Source organism: Arachis stenosperma, unplaced genomic scaffold, assembly GCF_014773155.1.
Source record: "Arachis stenosperma cultivar V10309 unplaced genomic scaffold, arast.V10309.gnm1.PFL2 arast.V10309.gnm1.Scaffold_100025, whole genome shotgun sequence".
NCBI lineage: Eukaryota > Viridiplantae > Streptophyta > Magnoliopsida > Fabales > Fabaceae > Arachis > Arachis stenosperma.
In genome coordinates, this window is record NW_026651369.1 from 2085712 (window position 1) to 2104960 (window position 19249).

Consider the following 19249-nt stretch of genomic DNA (forward strand, 5'->3'; position numbering starts at 1 on the left):
TAAAATTCAAAATTCATGCAATTCTTATCTTTTTCAATTAAGAACAATGTTTATTTAAGAAAGGTGATGGATTCATAGGACATTCATAACTTTAAGGCATAGACACTAAGACACTAATGATCATAAGACACAAACATAGATAAACATAAGCACACTTTTCGAAAAACAAGAAAATTAAAGAACAAGGAGATTAAAGAACGGGTCCACCTTAGTGATGGCGGCTTGTTCTTCCTCTTGAAGGTCTTATGGAGTGCTTGAGTTCCTCAATGTCTCTTCCTTGTCTTTGTTGCTCCTCTCTCATGACTCTTTGATCTTCTCTAATTTCATGGAGGAGGATGGAATGCTCTTGGTGCTCCACCCTTAGTTGTCCCATGTTGGAACTCAATTCTCCTAGGGAGGTGTTCAGTTGCTCCCAATAGTCTTGTGGAGGAAAGTGCATCCCTTGAGGCATCTCAGGGATCTCATGATGAGAGGGGTCTCTTGTTTGCTCCATCCTTTTCTTAGTGATGGGCTTATCTTCATCAATGAGGACGTCTCCCTCTATGTTAACTCCAATTGAATGACAGAGGTGACAGATGAGGTGAGGAAAGGCTAACCTTGCCAAGGTAGAGGACTTATCCGCCACCTTATAGAGTTCTTGGGCTATAACCTCATGAACTTCCACTTCTTCTCCAATCATGATGCTATGGATCATGATGGCTCGGTCTAGAGTAACTTCGGACCGGTTGCTAGTGGGAATGATTGAGCGTTGGATAAACTCCAACCATCCTCTAGCCACGGGTTTGAGGTCATGCCTTCTCAATTGAACCGGCTTGCCTCTTGAATCTCTCTTCCATTGTGCGCCCTCTTCACATATGACTGTGAGGACTTGGTCCAACCTTTGATCAAAGTTGACCCTTCTTGTGTAAGGATGCTCATCTCCTTGCATCATAGGCAAGTTGAATGCTAACCTTACATTTTCCGGACTAAAATCCAAGTATTTCCCCCGAACCATAGTAAGATAATTCTTTGGATCCGGGTTCACACTTTGATCATGGTTCTTGGTGATCCATGCATTGGCATAGAACTCTTGAACCATCAAGATTCCGACTTGTTGAATGGGGTTGGTAAGAACTTCCCAACCTCTTCTTCGGATCTCATGGCGGATCTCCGGATATTCACCTTTTTTGAGTGAAAAGGGAACCTCGGGGATCACCTTCTTCAAGGCCGCAACTTCATAGAAGTGGTCTTGATGCACCCTTGAGATGAATCTATCCATCTTCCATGACTCGGAGGTGGAAGCTTTTGCTTTCCCTTTCCTCTTTCTAGAGGTTTCTCCGGCCTTGGATGCCATAAATGGTTATGGAAAAACGAAAAAGCAACGCTTTTACCACACCAAACTTAAAATGTTTGCTCGTCCTCGAGCAAAAGAAGAAAGAAGAGAGTAGAAGAAGAAGAAATGAGGAAGAAGGGAGTGGCTTTGTGTTCGGCCAAAGAGGGGAGAGGTGGTGTTTAGGTTGTGTGAAAATGAAGGGTGAAGAAGGGTTTATATAGGAGAGGTGGGGGTGATGGTTCGGTCATGTATGGGTGGGTTTGGGAGGGAAAGTGGTTTGAATCTGAATGGGGAGGTAGGTGGGGTTTTATGAAGGATGGATGTGAGTGGTGAAGAGAAAGATGGGATTTGATAGGTGAAGGGTTTTTGGGGAAGAGGTGTGGAGGTGATTGGTGAATGGGTGAAGAAGAGAGAGAGAGTGGTGGGGTTGGTGGGGATCCTGTGGGGTCCACAGATCCTGTGGTGTCAAGGAAAAGTCATCCCTGCACCAAATGGCATTCAAAATCACGTTTTGAGCCATTTCTGGCGTTAAACGCCGGGCTGGTGCCCATTCCTGGCGTTTAACACCAGGTTCTTGCCCTTTTCTGGCGTTTAACGCCAGTCTGGTGCCCCTTTCTGGCGTTAAACGCCCAGAATGGTGCCAGACTGGGCGTTAAACGCCAACTGCTAACCTCACTGGCGTTTAAACGCTAGCAACATCTTCCTCCAGGGTGTGCTGTTTTTCTTCCTGTTTTTCATTCTGTTTTTGCTTTTTCACTTGATTTTGTGACTTCTCATGATCATCAACCTACAAAATAAAATAAAATAACAAAGGAAAATAGATAAAATATAACATTGGGTTGCCTCCCAACAAGCGCTTCTTTAATGTCAGTAGCTTGACAGAGGGCTCTCATGGAGCCTCACAGATATTCAGAGCAATGTTGGAACCTCCCAACACCAAACTTAGAGTTTGAATATGGGGGTTCAACACCAAACTTAGAGTTTGGTTGTGGCCTCCCAACACCAAACTTAGAGTTTGACTGTGGGGGCTCTGTTTGTCTCTGATTTGAGAGAAGCTCTTCATGCTTCCTCTCCATGGTGACAGAGGGATATCCTTGAGCCTTAAACACAAAGGATTCTTCATTCACTTGAATGATCAGTTCACCTCCATCAACATCAATCACAGCCTTTGCTGTGGCTAGGAAGGGTCTGCCAAGGATGATGTTTTCATCCATGCACTTCCCAGTCTCTAGGACTATGAAATTAGTAGGGATGTAATGGTCTTCAATCTTTACCAAAATATTCTCTACAAGTCCATAAGCTTGTTTTCTTGAATTGTCTGCCATCTCTAGTGAGATTCTTGCAGCTTGTACCTCAAAGATCCCTAGCTTCTCCATTACAGAGAGAGGCATGAGGTTTACACTTGACCCTAAGTCACACAGAGCCTTCTTGAAGGTCATGGTGCCTATGGTACAAGGTATGGAAAACTTCCCAGGATCTTGTCTCTTTTGAGGTAATTTCTGCCTAGACAAGTCATCCAGTTCTTTGGTGAGCAAAGGGGGTTCATCCTCCCAAGTCTCATTTCCAAATAACTTGTCATTTAGCTTCATGATTGCTCCAAGGTATTTAGCAACTTGCTCTTCAGTGACATACTCATCCTCTTCAGAGGAAGAATACTCATCAGAGCTCATGAAAGGCAGAAGTAAGTCCAATGGAATCTTTATGGTCTCATTTTGAGCCTCAGATTCCCATGGTTCCTCATTGGGGAACTCACTGGATGTCAGTGCACGCCCATTGAGGTCTTCCTCAGTGGCGTTCACTGCTTCTTCCTCCTCTCCAAATTCGGCCATGTTGATGGCCTTGCACTCTCCTTTTGGATTTTCTTCTGTATTGCTTGGGAGAGTACTAGGAGGGAGTTCAGTAACTTTCTTGCTCAGCTGTCCCACTTGTGCCTCCAAATTCCTAATGGAGGACCTTGTTTCAGTCATGAAACTTTGAGTGGTTTTGATTAGATCAGAGACCATGGTTGCTAAGTCAGAGGGGTTCTGCTTAGAATTCTCTGTCTGTTGCTGAGAAGATGATGGAAAAGGCTTGCTATTGCTAAACCTGTTTCTTCCACCATTATTGTTGTTGAAACCTTGTTGAGGTCTCTCTTGATTCTTCCATGAGAAATTTGGGTGATTTCTCCATGAAGAATTATAGGTATTTCCATAGGGTTCTCCTAGGTAATTCACCTCTTCCATTGAAGGGTTCTCAGGATCATAACCTTCTTCCTTAGATGAAGCATCCTTAGTACTGCTTGGTGCATTTTGCATTCCAGACAGACTTTGAGAAATCAAATTGACTTGTTGAGTCAATATCTTGTTCTGAGCCAATATGGCATTCAGAGCATCAATCTCAAGAACTCCTTTCTTCTGACTAGTCCCATTGTTCACAGGATTCCTTTCAGAAGTGTACATGAATTGGTTATTTGCAACCATTTCAATTAGCTCTTGAGCTTCTGTAGGCGTCTTCTTCAGATGAAGAGATCCTCCAGCAGAGCTATCCAAAGACATCTTGGATAGTTCAGAGAGACCATCATAGAAAATACCTATGATGCTCCATTCAGAGAGCATATCAGATGGACACTTTCTGATCAATTGTTTGTATCTTTCCCAAGCTTCATAGAGGGATTCTCCATCCTTCTGTCTGAAGGTTTGGACTTTCACTCTAAGCTTACTCAATTTTTGAGGTGGAAAGAACTTTGCCAAGAAGGCATTGACTAGCTTTTCCCATGAGTCCAGGCTTTCTTTAGGTTGTGAGTCCAACCATATCCTAGCTCTGTCTCTTACAGCAAAAGGGAATAGCATAAGTCTGTAGACCTCAGGGTCAACCCCATTAGTCTTGACAGTGTCACAGATTTGCAAGAATTCAGCTAAGAACTGATGAGGATCTTCCAATGGAAGTCCATGGAACTTGCAATTCTGTTGCATTAGAGAAACTAATTGAGGCTTAAGCTCAAAGTTGTTTGCTCCAATGGCAGGGATAGAGATGCTTCTCCCATAGAAGTCGGGAGTAGGTGCAGTAAAGTCACCCAGCACCTTCCTTGCATTGTTTGCATTGTTGTTATTTTCGGCTGCCATGTGTTCTTCTTCTTTGAAGAATTCGGTTAGGTTCTCTACAGAGAGTTGTGCCTTAGCTTCTCTTAGCTTTCGCTTCAAGGTCCTCTCAGGTTCAGGGTCAGCTTCAACAAGAATGTCTTTGTCTCTGCTCCTGCTCATATGAAAGAGAAGAGAACAAGAAAATGTGGAATCCTCTATGTCACAGTATAGAGATTCCTTGAGGTGTCAGAAGAACAGAAAAATAAAAGAAAGAGGTAGAAGAATTCGAACTTAATCAGATAGAGTTCGAATTGTGCATTGAGAAGGAGTGATACTCCATAAATAGAAGGATGTGAGAAGAGGGGAAGAGAACTTTCGAAAATTAATTAAAAAGATTAAAAACATTTTGAAAAATTGATTGAAAATTTTCGAAAACTCAAAGTGGAAAAGAAATCAAGTAATTTTTGAAAAAGATTTTGAAATTAGAAATTAAAAAGATATGATTGAAAACTTTTTGAAAAAAGATGTGATTAAAAAGATTTGATTGAAAAAGTTATGCTTTTAAAAAGATGTGATTGAGAAGATATGACTTGAAAAACATTTTAAAAAAGATTTGATTTTGAAAAATTAATGACTTGCCTAACAAGAAAAGATATGATTTAAACATTAAACCTCTCTCAACAGAAAAGGCAACATACTTGAAATGTTCAATCAAATCATTAATTGTTAGTAAGTATCTTTGAAAAAGGAAAGAAATTGATTTTGAAAACATTTGATTGAAAAGATTTGATTTGAAAAGATTTGATTTTGAAAAACTTTGAAAACTTGAAAAAAAATTGATTTGAAAACAAAATCCTCCCCCTTGTGCCATCCTGGCGTTAAACGCCCAGAATGGTATCCATTCTGGCGTTTAACACCCAAAATGCTACCTTTTTGGGCGTTAAACGCCCAACAGGTACCCTGGCTGGCGTTTAAACGCCAGTCTGTCCTTCTTCACTGGGCGTTTTGAACGCCCAGTTTTTCTGTGTAATTCCTCTGCTGCATGTTCTGAATCTTCAGTCCCCTGTACTATTGACTTGAAAATAGAACCAAGATCAAATAAACAAGGCATGCAAGACACCAAACTTAAAATTAGACACTAGACTCAAACAAGAAACATAAAATATTTTTTTGGTTTTTATGATTTTGTAATTTTTTTGTGCTTTTTCGAAAATTATATAAAATAGAAAATAAAGGTTTCAGAATTCTCAAATTGAATTTCCAGGAATCATTGCAATGCTAGTCTAAGACTCCGGTCCAGGAATTAGACATGGCTTCACAGCCAGCCAAGCTTTCAAAGAAAACTTCGGTCCAAAACACTAGACATGGCCAATGGCCAGCCAAGCCTTAGCAGATCATTGCTCCAATAGCAAGTTTGATAGGAATCAACAAGCTATTGTGATGATTAGTTGAAACCTCGGTCCAATAAGATTAGACATGGCTTTTCAGCCAGCCAGATTTCAACAAATCATCATGAAACACTAGAATTCATTTTTAAGAACTCTGAAAAAAATACCTAATCTAAGCAACAAGATGAACCGTCAGTTGTCCATACACAAACAATCCCCGGCAACGGCGCCAAAAACTTGGTGCTATTGCCGGATTTTGGCACTGATGTTACCGGACCAAAAGCTTGCTCAAAACTCGAACAATCCCCGGCAACGGCGCCAAAAACTTGGTGCACGAAATTGTGATCACTACAACTCAAACAATCCCTAGTAATGGCTCCAAAGACTTGGTGCTCAATACCATGGCATAAACACAACTTCGCACAACTAACCAGCAAGTGCACTGGGTCGTCCAAGTAATAAACCTTACGCGAGTAAGGGTCGATCCCACGGAGATTGTTGCTATGAAGCAAGCTATGGTCACCTTGTAAATCTTAGTCAGGCAGACTCAAATGGGTATAGATGATGAATAAAACATAAAGATAAAGATAGAGATACTTATGTATATCATTGGTGAGAGCTTCAGATAAGCGAATGAAGATGCTTTCCCTTCCGTCTCTCTGCTTTCCCACTGTCTTCTTCCAATCCTTCTTACTCCTTTCCATGGCAAGCTTATGCAAGGGTTTCACCGTTGTCAGTGGCTACCTCCCATCCTCTCAGTGAAAATGTTCCTATGCTCTGTCACAGCATATGGCTAATCAGCTGTCGGTTCTCGGTCAGGCCGGAATAGAATCCATCGATTCTTTTGCGTCTGTCACTAACGCCCCGCCTGCTAGGAGTTTGAAGCACGTCACAGTCATTCAATCATTGAATCCTACTCAGAATACCACAGACAAGGTTAGACCTTCCGGATTCTCTTGAATGCCGCCATCAGTTCTCGCCTATACCACAAAGACTCTGATCTCACGGAATGGCTGGCTCGTTTGTCAGGCGAGCACTCGGTTGTCAGGCGATCAACCATGCATCGTGTATCAGGAATCCAAGAGATAAACACTAGAGCCTTGTTGCTTGTAGAACAAGAGTGGTTGTCAGTCACTTTGTTCATGAGTGAGAATGATGATGAGTGTCACGGATCATCACATTCATCAAGTTGAATAACAAGTGATATCTTGGACAAAGAACAAGCGGAATTGAATAGAAGAACAATAGTAATTGCATTAATACTCGAGGTACAGCAGAGCTCCACACCTTAATCTATGGTGTGTAGAAACTCCACCGTTGAAAATACATAAGAACAAAGTCTAGGCATGGCCGTGAGGCCAGCCCCCAATGATCTAAGATAGCATGAAACTCAAAGATAGCTACCAAGATGTAAATACAATAGTAAAAAGGTCCTATATATAGAGAACTAGTAGCCTAAGGTGTACATAGATGAGTAAATGACATAAAAATTCACTTCCGGGCCCACTTGGTGTGTGCTTGGGCTGAGCAATGAAGCATTTTCGTGTAGAGACTCTTCTTGGAGTTAAACGCCAGCTTTTATGCCAGTTTGGGCGTTTAACTCCCATTTTGGTGCCAGTTCCGGCGTTTAACGCTGGGAATTCTGAAGGTGACTTTGAACGCCGGTTTGGGCCATCAAATCTTGGGCAAAGTATGGACTATTATATATTGCTGGAAAGCCCAGGATGTCTACTTTCCAACGCCGTTGAGAGCGCGCCAATTGGGCTTCTGTAGCTCCAGAAAATCCACTTCGAATGCAGGGAGGTCAGAATCCAACAGCATCTGCAGTCCTTTTCAGTCTCTGAATCAGATTTTTGCTCAGGTCCCTCAATTTCAGCCAGAAAATACCTGAAATCACAGAAAAACACACAAACTCATAGTAAAGTCCAGAAAAGTGAATTTTAACTAAAAACTAATAAAAATATACTAAGAACTCAACTAAAACTACCAAAAACATACTAAAAACAATGCCAAAAAGCGTACAAATTATCCGCTCATCAAACCCGCGTTACTGACAACCACTTCCGTTCTACCTTAGGCCGGGCGCATATCTCTTAGATTCCCCAACAGAATCTTCGTGGTATAAGCTAGAATTGATGGCAGCATTCTTGAGAATCCGGAAAGTCTAAACCTTGTCTATGGTATTCCGAGTAGGATTCTGGGATTGAATGACTGTGACGAGCTTCAAACTCCTGAAGGCTAGGCATGATGACAAACGCAAAAGAATCAAGGGATTCTATTCCAGCCTGATTGAGAACCGACAGATGATTAGCCGTGCCGTGACAGAGCTTTTGGACCTTTTTCACTGAGAGGATGGGATGTAGCCATTGACAACGGTGATGCCCTACAAACAGCTTGCCATGGAAAGGAGTAAGAAGAATAGATGAAAGCAGCAGGAAAGCAGAGATTCAAGAGGAGCACAGCATCTTCATACGCCTATCTGAAATTCCCACCATTGAATTACATAAGTATTTCTATCCTATTTTATTTATCTTTTAATTATCTAATCTCCCATAACCACATGGATAAGCCTGACTGAGATTTATAAGATGACCATAGCTTGCTTCATACCAACAATCTCCGTGGGATCGACCCTTACTCACGTAAGGTATTACTTGGACGACCCAGTGCACTTGCTGGTTAGTTGTGCGAAGTTGTGAACCATGGCATTGACACCAAGTTTTTGGAGCAATTACCTGGGATTGTTGAAGTGAAAAGAATGAATCACAATTTCGTCCACCAAGCAACACCCCTCATTTCATTTCCCACTGAAGTTTCCAATCTCTCTTTCATGCTATGTTCTTCATTCGATTCTCCACATGTAGCCATGGGAGTTCCTTGAGTGTTCAAGCATTGGGAGGCTAATTGATTTGTTACCGCATCCAAGGCGGCCATAAAATTTTGCACATCCCTTTTCATCTCTTCTTGCCCTTGAACAAGAACACCAAGGGTTTCATCCATTAGAGATTGGGGTGGATGGAATGATTCATCATTTTGGGGGAAGGGTTCATAGTAGAAAGGTGGCTCTTCTTGGTAGAGTTGTGGTGGTTCAATGTTTTCCACTCTTCCCACTTGTTGCACAACACACTCCATGGTTGCTTGAAATTGATCCAATGCTTCCTTGAGACGATCCCTTTTCATCTCTTCTTTGAGACAATCCCTTGACTCTTGTTCTACTTGGATATCATGATAGGGATCATATGGCTTTTGGACCGATGGAAATGAATATTCTTCCATGTGAGGTTGTGGTGAAAGGTAGACTTCATCTTGTGGTTGAAAATGTTCATTTATTGGAGGTGGTTCTTGGAAGTATTGAGGTTGGAATGGTAGCGGCTCTATGTGTGGTTCATATGGCTCATATGGTTATTGGTGGAATGGATATGGATTAGGGTCATATGAAGGTGGTTGGTAAGAAGGGGCTTGTGAGTATGGTTGAGGGTTATGTTAAGGGTATGGATCAAAGGCATATGGTGGTGGTTCTTGAAAGTCACAAGTGGATTCACCATAACCATTGGATTGGTATGCATCATAGAATGGCTCTTCTTTATAGTGCATTAGTGGAGGTTGTTACCATGAGGATTGATCATATGCATATGACTCCTCCCACCTTTGGTTATCCCATCCTTGATATACATCCTCAGTGAAGCTCTCATTCCCTACAACATAGTTGTAATCACACTCATAGCCAAAGTGAGAATTCATGGTAGCAAGAGAAAATAAGAAACAAAAACTAATAAGAAATAATGAAACAAAATACTAAGACTAGCAAAAACTAACAAGCAATCCAAAAAGCAAGCTATTCACAATATTCACATATATACAATAACCAATACCATAACACCATTGCAAGTCCCCGAAAACGGCGCCATTTTGATGATTGGATTTTTGATGGTTTAGAATTTCACTAATGAAATCTCGTTGTAAAGTATAGTTTCTAAACCAAACAATAATCCTTTCATACAAAAGATTGTTTGTCACAGGTAACAAACCCCTAAATTTTATAAACCAAAGTATTGAACCTCGGGTCGTTATCCCTAGGAATTACAATAAAGTGTCTTGTTATTGGTTATGAGTTATTTTTGGGGTTTTAATAAGAAACATGAAAGATAAATGGCAAGAAAGTAAACTAATGGCTAAAAAGGTCTTGGCAAGGATTGGTGGTCAATGATCTCTATCCTAATCACTAGCCACAATATGAGAATTGGCAAGGATTAATCCCATTAAGTCATCCTCTAACTAGTAAAGGAAAGTCAAATGAGCTATATCAATCCTAGTCCATAGGTCCTAACTCTCCACTAATTCAATTAGTGAGAACTAGAGTCAATGGCTCCCAATCATCAATCACTTGGACATTAGTAACTCAAGAGTCTCTAAGTTACCTTTCCAAGCCAAGAGCATAAAACTATACTCTAAAATCCAACCAAGCATTTTATCGAACACTTGGAAGGCACAAAAGAAAAGCATAGTAAATTGATAGCAAGAATAGAATCTAACAATAATTATTGAAAAGAATTAACAACAACAATAAAAAAGAACATATTTATTATAAATTACCTTGATTGAATTGAAAAAGAGTAGAAAAAACAAAAGTAGATCTACAACAAAATACAAGAACAACATAAAAGAGATTACAACAAAAGAATAGAAGAAGGATGAATGTAACTACAAGGAATTGAGAAGATATGAGTAGAAGAAAGCAAAGATTAAAACCTAGTGGAATCTGAAATCACTAACAAGCACATCAAGGCATCTAGTGGAATCAAAGAGAGATTAAAATCATCAAGTTAAAGGCTTAAAAAGCATGTTTTCACACTTAAGCACAAATTGGGAGACAATCATGAAACCATGCTATTTCATTGAATAAATGTGGGTAAAAGGTGATAAAATCTCCTAAAATCAATACAAGATAAACCCTAAATATGGGGTTTATCAAGCTCCTTCATACACTTAATGTATGAGGGCATTTGTTCGAGAGCCTTGATGAATGGTATGTTTACATGGAGGGATGCAAACATATCGAGGAATCTTGAGTTTACTTTCCCTTCTACACCCCCTTGAGTCTTTGGAGAAATGGTGTTTTGGGTGCATAGGGGTTCAATGCCTCCTTCTCCTCTGGCTCTTTTCTTTGTGTAAGCTCATCTCCTTAGTCTTTCTCATCTGAATGCGCTTTTAAACCACCTTGGGGGGTGCCCTGATGGTTTGTTCACTTCTTCCAAATTCTCCTCATCACTTATAGTGACCATCTTGCATTCTTCCCATCTCACTTTCTTTGCTTCTCCTCTCGGATTTTTCTTTGTGTCACTTGGGAAACTATCAGTAGGCTTAGGGAACTACTGAGAAAGATATCCTACTTGAGATTCGAGCCTCTTGATGGTGTCCCCCTGATTCTTTATATTAGCTCGTACTTCATCCTTGAACACTCTATTGTCTTGAACTTCCTTGCATATGCCTTCGAGCAAGGTCTCAATTCTGGAGAGTCTATCTTCGGATGGTGATGGTGGGTTGAGGTTAGAGGGTTGAGACTGGCCATTTTGGGTTTGATATGGCTGCTGAGAAGTGTTGTTAGGTGGGTGTTGATATGATCTCTGTGTGGAATGTTGGTATGCTGCATTATTGTTGGGGTTGTGACGTCTCTGATCTTGGCTTTGGTCTTGTTGATTTTCCCACCCAAAGTTTGGATGGTTCTTCCAACCAGAATTATAGGTCTTAGAGTATGGATCATGTGATTGCTTGGGTGAGTTCCCAATATAGTTGGCTTGTTCCCAGTCACCTCCTTCCTCTGTATTCACTCTTTCTTGAGTTGGTGGTGGGGTGCTGACTGCTGCAACTTGGTTCCTCTCCATCTGCTTGGTAAGGTCAGCCAACTGCTTGGTAATCATCTTGTTTTGAACTAGCAGTGCATCCATATGGTTCAACTCCATTACTCCTCGAGTGTTGCTCTTCTTAGAAGCATAAAAGTAGTCATTCTCAGCTACAGTCTCAATGACATCTATGGCTTCTTCAATGGTCTTCTTTTTGTTTAGAGATCCCCCAGAAGAGTGGTCTACAACCTTCTTTGATTCGTAAGACAAGCCTTCATAGAAAATGTGTAGTTGCACTCGTTCATTGAACATGTCTGGAGGGCACCTTCTTGTTAAGTCCTTAAACCTCTCCCATGCCTCATAGAGAGTTTCACCATCTTATTGCCTGAAGGTTTGTACCTCAGCTCTCAACCTGTTGATCCTTTGAGGAGGATAGAATCTCGCCAAGAACTTGTTCACCACATCTTCCCAAGTTGTTAAACTCTCTTTCGGGAAGGATTCTAGCCATTTAGATGCTTTGTCCTTGAGTGAAAAAGGCAACAAAAGCAATCTATAGGTGTTAGGATGAACCCCATTAGACTTTACAGTATCACATATTCTTAGGAAGGTGGTTAAATGTTGATTGGGGTCTTCTTGGGCGCTTCCTCCAAATGAACAGTTGTTCTGGACAAGGGTGATGAGTTGGGGCTTCAGTTCAAAGTTATTGGCATGTATAGTTGGTTTTTCGACGCTACTTCCACAGTTTCCTGGATTTTGATTAATATAAGAGCCTAGAACTCTTATTTTCTGCCCAGCATGATCTGCTGGACCTTCTCTGGCATGGTTGTGTGTCTCCTCCTCATGGTGGTTTTCCATGTTCTCTTCCATGTCTGTCTCAAAATCCTCCTCTTCTTTCTCAGTACCAATGACCCTCTTCCCTCTTGCTTCCCTCCTTAATCTAAAGAAGGTCCTCTCAGGTTTAGATTCAAAGGAGGTTGAAGCTCCTCTTCTTCTACCTGTCATACAATCAACAGATTACACAAGCAAGAGAAAAGTGTAGAAATCACTCTTGTTAAGGTTACTGTTAGTGTGAGTGAAGCAATTTATCAAACAGTTAGTGGATTAGTTGACATAGTTGTGAATTAACTGAGAAAATAAAACAAAAGGAAATAATAAATGAAAATGGCTGAGACTGAAAGTAAATGATAAAAACAAAATAAACAAAACAAAAGAAATTTGCTCAATCTAGTTATCCTCTAATTTAATCATTGTCGATACAAAATCAATCCCCGGCAACGGCGCCATAAACTTGATGCACGGAAACTTGTCTCTCAACAAATTTCCCTCGGCAAGTATACCGAATTATCGTTAAGTAAAAACTCACAATAGAGTAAGGTCGAATCCCACAGGGATTGATTGGTCGAGCAATTTTAATTAGAGGAGTGTTCTAGTCAAGCTAAGCCAAATTGAGTTGAGAATTGCAGAAATTTAAATGCGGGAAAGATAAATGACATGGAATGTAAAGTTGCAGAATCTTAAATGGGGAGTTGGGGAGATGAGCATGAAAGTAACAGAAAAAAAAGAGAATGGGTAAGATCAGAGATGGGGAATTCATTGGGCTTAGGAGATGTTGCATTCTTCGGATCAAGTTCATCTTCATCTCTTTCTCAATCAATGCATTCATTGATCTCCTTGGAAATCTTAAGTGATTGAATCCTAATTCCTTGGCAACCCAATCTCTCTAAGCTTGAACAATTGCCCAATTCCTTAATTTAATTGCTTATAGGAAGAGATGAAGTATGGTCACTGATTATACCACATGTATTTCCAAATCAAAGTGTTGGTAGGATTATATGTCACTATATCTATCCAAACTCCAATTCGGTCCAACATGAGAAAGCATTTATAGCATGATCTCCTCATTCCTCTTCCAAGGCTCAAAGGACATCCAAATATAGAGAGTCTCTTTTCCAAGATAACTAACCAATTGGTTGAAAACTGAAAGCTTTCTAGTAAAATCAAGAGAAAAGAAAGAGGAAGAAGAATGAAAACTATAATTGATCCATCAAATTACAACAGAGCTCCCTAACCCAATGAAAAGGGATTTAGTTGTTCATAGCTCTGGGAATGGAAAACAAGAAAGAAAAGTGCATTCTAAAATAAACTAGAAAGTGCAGGTAAAGTAAAATATATAGAGTGTAGCTTCCAATAATGCCAATTTCCTTTCTAGTTTAAAATTACCCCTATATATACTACTCTTCTGATCTTCTAGTTAACTCTTCAAGTCTTGGATATGGGCCTTTGATCTTTAGTTGAAGCAGTTACAATCTTCAGTAGGCTCAGTTTTACTTGTAGAAGAAGAGTGAGTTAGGCATGGTATGCAGTTAGTCAGGACATTAGTGGTGTTTACGTTAAGTGTAAATTATGGTTCGAAGACGTTAGTGACATTAACTTTGTCACTAACGTCCCAACTCAATTGAGCCGCATTAACCCCAACGTTAGTGGTATTAACATGACCACTAACGTAGCCTTTCTATCCTTCGCTAGCGTTATTGGCACTAACTTTGCCAATAACGCTACATTCTTGCCCTTTTTCCCGCGTTAGTGGTCTCACTAACGTGACCATTAACGTAGGCATGCCATGACACGAAGGCGTTAGTGACACTAACTTTGTCACTAACGCTACAAAATTCCTTCTCTTCCACGTTAGTGCTCACGTTAATGGCATTAACGTGGCTACTAACGTGGGTGTATTTTGCCATCTCCAACGTTAGTGACAAAGTTAGTGTCACTAACGTTGGCATCTTATTCCTTGCTCCACATTATCCTTCACGTTAGTGGCATTAACGTGGCCACTAACGCAGGTAATCTTGGCCTGGTCCAACATTAGTGACAAAGTTAGTGTCTCTAACGTTGGCGATTTCCTCTTTGCTCCACGTTAGAGTTCACGTTAGTAGCACTAACGTGGCCCCTAACGTTGTTATGTGTGGCCTTTGCAATGTTAGTGGTGTTAACTTTACCACTAACATTGGAGCTTCCTCTTCCTTCCACGTTAGTTCTTACGTTGGTGTAGCTAACGTGGCAACTAACGTGGGTTATGATGGCTTTCTGATGAGCGGATAATTTATACGCTTTTTGGCATTGTTTTTAGTATGTTTTTAGTATGTTTTAGTTAGTTTTTATTATATTTTTATTAGTTTTTATTTAAAATTCATTTTTCCGGACTTTACTATAAGTTTGTGTGTTTTTCTATGATTTCAGGTATTTTCTGGCTGAAATTGAGGGACCTGAGCAAAAATCTGATTCAGAGGCTGAAAAGGACTGCAGATGCTGTTGGATTCTGACCTCCCTGCACTCGAAGTGGATTTTCTGGAGCTACAAAAACCCAATTGGTGAGCTCTTAATTGCGTTGGAAAGTAGACATCCTGGGCTTTCCAGCAATGTATAATAGTTCATACTTTGTCCGAGATTTGATGGCCCAAACAGGCGTTCCAAGTCATCTCAAGAATTCTGGCGTTAAACGCCGGAACTGGCACAAGAATGGGAGTTAAACGCCCAAACTGGCACAAAAGCTGGCGTTTAACTCCAAGAAAAGTCTCTACACATGAAAACTTCAATTCTCAGCCCAAGCACACACCAAGTGGTCCCGAAAGTGGATTTTTATGTCATTTACTCATTTCTGTAAACCCTAAAGCTACTAGTAGGACCTTTTGCTATTGTATTAAGAATCTTTTGATCACTTTAGATCTTAGGATCATCTTTGGACATCTAGTTCTTAGATCATTGGGGGCTGGCCTCTCGGCCATGCCTAGACCTTGTTCTTATGTATTTTCAATGGTGGAGTTTCTACACACCATAGATTAAGGTGTGGAGCTCTGCTGTACCTCGAGTATTAATGCAATTACTACTGTTCTTCTATTCAATTCAGCTTATTCTTATTCCAAGATATTCATTCACACCCAAGAACTTGATGAATGTGATGATTATGTGATGCTCATCATCATTCTCACCTATGAACGCGTGCCTGACAACCACTCCCGTTCTACATGCAAACAAGGCTTGAATGTTTATCTCTTGGATCCCTTAATCGGAATCTTCGTGGTATAAGCTAGAATTGATGGCAGCATTCAAGAGAATCCGGAAGGTCTAAACCTTGTCTGTGGTATTCTGAGTAGGATTCAAGGATTGAATGACTGTGACGAGCTTCAAACTCCTGAAGGCTGGGCGTTAGTGACAGACGCAAAAGAATCACTGGATTCTATTCCAACCTGATTGAGAACCGACAGATGATTAGCCGTGCTGTGACAGAGCGCGTTGAACATTTTCACTGAGAGGACGGGACTGTAGCCACTGACAACGGTGATGCCCAACATACAGCTTGCCATGGAAAGGAGTAAGAAGGATTGGATGAAGACAGTAGGAAAGCAGAGAGACGGAAGGGACAAAGCATCTCCATACGCTTATCTGAAATTCTCACCAATGAATTACATAAGTATCTCTATCTTTATTTTATGTTTTATTCATCTTTTAGTTGTCAATCCTTCATAACCATTTGAATCCGCCTGACTGAGATTTACAAGATGACCATAGCTTGCTTCATACCAACAATCTCCGTGGGATCGACCCTTACTCGCGTAAGGTTTATTACTTGGACGACCCAGTGCACTTGCTGGTTAGTTGTGCGAAGTTGTGATAAAGAGTTGAGATTGCAATTGAGCGTACCATGTTGATGGCGCCATTGATGATCACAATTTCGTGCACTAAGTTTTTGGCGCCGTTGCTGGGGATTGTTTGAGTTTGGACAACTGACGGCTCATCTTGTTGCTTAGATTAGGTATTTTTCTTCAGAATTTTTAAGAATGAATTCTAGAGTTTCAAGGTGATGTTTTCATCATCACCAAAGCTGATTGATTCTAATCAATTTAGCTCTTGAATGCAATGTCCTGCTGAAGCTTGGCTAGCCATGTCTAATTTCTTTAGACTAAAGCTTTAGACTAACATTGCATGATTCTTGGAATTCTTATTAAAAATTTTGAATCTCTTTATTTTCTTTTCCATATAATTTTCGAAAAATCCAAAAAATTATAAAATCTTAAAATAAAAAATATTTTTATGTTTCTTGTTTGAGTCTAGTGTCTAATTTTAAGTTTGGTGTCAATTGCATGTTTCTGTTCTTCTTGCATTTTTCGAATTCATTATGTTCTTCATTTGATCTTCAAGTTGTTCTTGATGATTTCCTTGCTCTGATCTTTAAATTCTCTTGTCTTGAGTGTTTTGTTGTTTCTCATATGCATTCTCAATTTGTTAGTGTCAATAGTATACAAACTTCTAAGTTTGGTGTCTTGCATGCATTGTTTATTTAATTTTAGTTGCATTTTGATTATTCCTCATCATTAAAAAAAAATTCAAAACATTTTTTAATTTGTGTCTTTTCAAGTCAATAATACAGAGAATTGAAGATTCAGAACATACATCAGAGGAATTACACAGAAAAAGCTGAGCGTTCAAAACGCCCAGTGAGGAAGGAAAACTGGCGTTTAAACGCCAGCCAGGGTACCTGGCTGGGCGTTTAACGCCCAAAGGGGTAGCATTTTGGGCGTTAAACGCCCAGAATGGTATCCATTCTGGGCGTTTAACGCCAGGATGGCACAAGAGGGAAGATTTTGTTTTTTAATTCAGATTTTTCTCATGTTTTCATAATTTTTCAAAATCAAATCTTTTTCAAATCATGTCTTTTCAATCATATTTTTTTCAAAATCAATTTCTTTCCATTTTCAAAAATACTTGCTAACAATTAATGATTTGATTCAACATTTCAAGTATGTTGCCTTTTCTGTTGAGAAAGGTTTAATATCTGAATCATATCTTTAAATTTCTTGTTAGCCAAGTCATTAATTTTCAAAATCAAATCTTTTTAAATTGTTTTTCAAATCATATCTTCTCAATCATATCTTTTTAAAACTATATTTTTTCAATCATATCTTTTTATCACATTTTTTTAAATTAATTTTTCAATCATATCTTTTTGATTTCTAATTTCAAAATCTTTTTCAAAAATCACTTAATTTCTTTCCCACTCTTAGTTTTCGAAAATCATCAATCAATTTTTCAAAATTTCTTCAAAATCTTTTAATTTAATTTTCGAAAATTTCTTCCCCTCTTTTCACATCCTTCTCTTTATGGACTAACACTCCTTCTCAATGCACAATTCGAACTCTATCCCTCTTGATAAGTTCGAATTCTTCTACCTCCTCCTTCTATTCTTCTTTTCCTCTGGCACCTTAAGGAATCTCTATACTGTGACATCGAGGATTCCATATTTTCTTGTTCTCTTCTCTTTCATATGAGCAGGAACAAAGACAAAAGCATTCTTGTTGAGGCTGACCCTGAACCTGAAAGGACCTTGAAGCGAAAGCTAAGAGAAGCTAAAGCACAACTCTCTGTAGAGGACCTAACAGAAATCTTCAAACAAGAAGAAGACATGGTAGCCGAAAACAACAACAATGCCAACAATGCAAGGAAGGTGCTGGGTGACTTTACTGCACCTACTCCCGACTTCTTTGGGAGAAGCATCTCTATCCCTGCCATTGGAGCAAAAAACTTTGAGCTTAAGCCTCAATTAGTTTCTCTAATGCAACAGAATCGCAAGTTCCATGGACTTCCATTGGAAGATCCTCATCAGTTTTTAGCTGAATCCTTACAAATCTGTGACACTGTCAAGACCAATGGGGTTGACCCTGAGGTCTACAAACTTATGCTATTCCCTTTTGCTATAAGAGACAGAGCTAGGATATGGTTGGACTCACAACCTAAAGAAAGCCTGAACTATTGGGAAAAGCTAGTCAATGCCTTCTTGGCAAAGTTCTTTCCACCTAAAAAATTGAGTAAGCTTAGAGTGGAAGTCCAAACCTTCAGACAGAAGGAAGGTGAATCCCTCTATGAAGCTTGGGAAAGATACAAACAATTGATCAGAAAGTGTCCTTCTGACATGCTTTCTGAATGGAGCATCATAGGTGTCTTCTATGATGGTCTGTCTGAACTATCTAAGATGTCATTGGACAGTTCTGCTAGAGGATCTCTTCATCTGAAAAAGACGCCTGCAGAAGCTCAAGAACTCATTGAAATGGTTGCAAATAACCAATTCATGTACACTTTTGAAAGGAATCCTGTGAACAATGGAACGAATCAGAAGAAAGGAGTTCTTGAGATTGATACTCTGAATGCCATATTGGCTCAGAACAAAATATTGACTCAGCAAGTCAATATAATTTCTCAAATTCTGTCTGGAATGCAAGCTGCACCAGGCAGTACTAAAAACGCTTCATCTGAAGAAGAAGCTTATGATCCTGAAAACCCATCAATGGAAGAGGTGAATTACATGGGAGAACCCTATGGAAACACCTATAATCCTTCATGGAGAAATCATCCAAATTTCTCATGGAAGGATCAACAGAGACCTCAACAAGGTTTCAACAATAATAATGGTGGAAGAAACAGGTTTAGCAATGGCAAGCCTTTTCCATCATCTTCTCAGCAACAGACAGAGAATTCTAAGTAGAGCCACTCTGACTTAGCAACCATGGTCTTTGATCTAATCAAAACCACTCAAAGTTTCATGACTGAAACAAGGTCCTCCATTAGAAACTTGGAGGCACAAGTGGGTCAGCTGAG

General features: G+C 39.8%; 2 non-coding genes across 2 annotated transcripts; one reads left to right on the forward strand and one right to left on the reverse strand.

The window, feature by feature from the left end:
* The first annotated feature begins 11909 nt into the window (after positions 1-11909).
* Positions 11910-12013, forward strand: LOC130959909 (small nucleolar RNA R71). The gene has a single exon (XR_009078899.1). It is a non-coding gene; the product is annotated as a small nucleolar RNA R71 (small nucleolar RNA).
* Positions 12014-18464: 6451 nt separating this feature from the next.
* LOC130959924 (small nucleolar RNA R71) lies at positions 18465-18572 on the reverse strand. The gene has a single exon (XR_009078913.1). It is a non-coding gene; the product is annotated as a small nucleolar RNA R71 (small nucleolar RNA).
* Between the last annotated feature and the right edge of the window lie 677 nt (positions 18573-19249).